The following is a 1,836-nucleotide window of genomic DNA, read 5'->3' on the forward strand; positions in this document are numbered from 1 at the left end:
GCACTAGCCACCAAAACACCAAGCAATGCAATTAAAAGTTGGAGTGCAGAACTAAATAGAGAATTCTCAACAGAGGAATCCAAAAGGGCTGAAAGACACTTGAGAAAGTGCTAAACATTCTTAGCCATCAGGAAAATACAACTCAAAACCACTCTGAGATACTATCTAACTCCTGTCAGAATGGCTAAAATCAATAACACCAATGGCAATCTATGCTGGAGAGGATGTGGAGAAAGAGGAACTTTCCTCCATTGCTGGTGGGAGTGCAAACTTATACAACCACTTTGGAAATGAGTAAGCCAGTTTCTCAGGAAAATGGGAATCAGTCTACCCCAAGATCCAGCAATTCCTCTCTTGGGCATACACCCAAAGAATGTATATTCATGTGATAAGGACATATATTCATAGCAATATTATTTGTAATAGCCAGAACTGGAAGCAATCTAGATGCCCCTCAACAGAAGAATGGATACAGAAAATGTGGTACATTTACACATTTTCATACTACTCAGCAGCAAAAAACAATGGAATCTTGAAATTCGAAGGCAAATGGATGGAACTAGGAAAAACCATCCTGAGTGAGGTAACCCAGTCACAAAAAGATAAACATGGTATGTACTCATTCATGTAAGATTCTTAGACTTAGAGCAAAGGATTCCCAGTCTACAATCCACACTGCCAGAGGAGCTAGTAAACAAGGATGACCCCAAGAGAAGATTGCATGGTCCCTCGATGAAGGGGAGGGGGACAAGAACCCCTGAACAACGTGGGAGCATGGGGCCAGGGTAGAGAAGAAGGAGGTGGGAAGGGAAAAATGGGAGGGAGAGGAGAGCAAGAGGACTGAGACAGGGGAGGAAGAGAGTAGGGCAAAAAAGGAGAATCCTTGATAGAGGGAGACAGTACAGGTATGGAGAGAGGTAGGGCACAGGGGAAATGTTAGGGGATCCACAAGGATGACCCCAACTAAGAATCCAAACAGTGGTGGAGAAGATGCCATTGTTGCACTTCGCCTATAATGAGATTGATGTCTACCTTGGTTACCATTCCTAGAGCCATAATCCAGTAGCTATTCAAAGCAGAAACAGGCACCCACAGCTTAGCACTGAACCATACTCCTCGAATCCAGTTGTGGAGAGGGAGGAGGGATGAGCAAAGGAGCCAAGATGGTGCTGCAGAAATCTGCAGAAACAGTTGACCTGACCTAGTGAGAGCACGGAGACCCTAGTCATTTAGCTGGGGAAACAGCATTAGACTGAACCAAGCCCTCTGAATGTGGGTGTCACCTAGGAGGCCAAGACATTTTATGGGGCCTCTAACAGTGGAGCCAGTATTAAACCCTAAAGCACAAATGGACTTTGGGATCCCATTCCTATGGAGGGATACTGTTGCAGCCCAGATATAGCAAGGATGGCCTGGGCCCTCCCCCAAACTATATGACAGACTTTGAAGGTCGCCCCATGGAGGGCCTCACTGTCCCTGGGGAGGAATTGGGGGATGTGTTGGGGGGTTGGTGGGGAACATGGGAGGTTTGCAGGGCAAGGGAATGGGGGGAATGGATGTGTAAATATGAGTAATAATTAAAGAATTTAAATTTAAAAAAAGAAATGGAGCCAGTTCCCCTGCTCTCATGCACCATGGCCAGCCCCACTCTTTTGCTCAGATGAGGTACAGGGCCTGCTTTCTCAAGTGCTGCAGTTTGTGAGAGGCAGGGCCATCTCTCCCACTCTCATGCCCCTTATGCCAGCTCTCCCAAGGAGCTAGGATAGGTGAGGACTTCTTTCCCTTGCCCTTGCAACTACATGGCAGATTGGGGTTATAGGGTCAGTAGTCTGCTGT

The sequence above is a fragment of the Cricetulus griseus genome, chromosome 8, assembly GCF_003668045.3.
Source record: "Cricetulus griseus strain 17A/GY chromosome 8, alternate assembly CriGri-PICRH-1.0, whole genome shotgun sequence".
In the NCBI taxonomy this organism is placed as follows: Eukaryota; Metazoa; Chordata; class Mammalia; order Rodentia; family Cricetidae; genus Cricetulus; species Cricetulus griseus.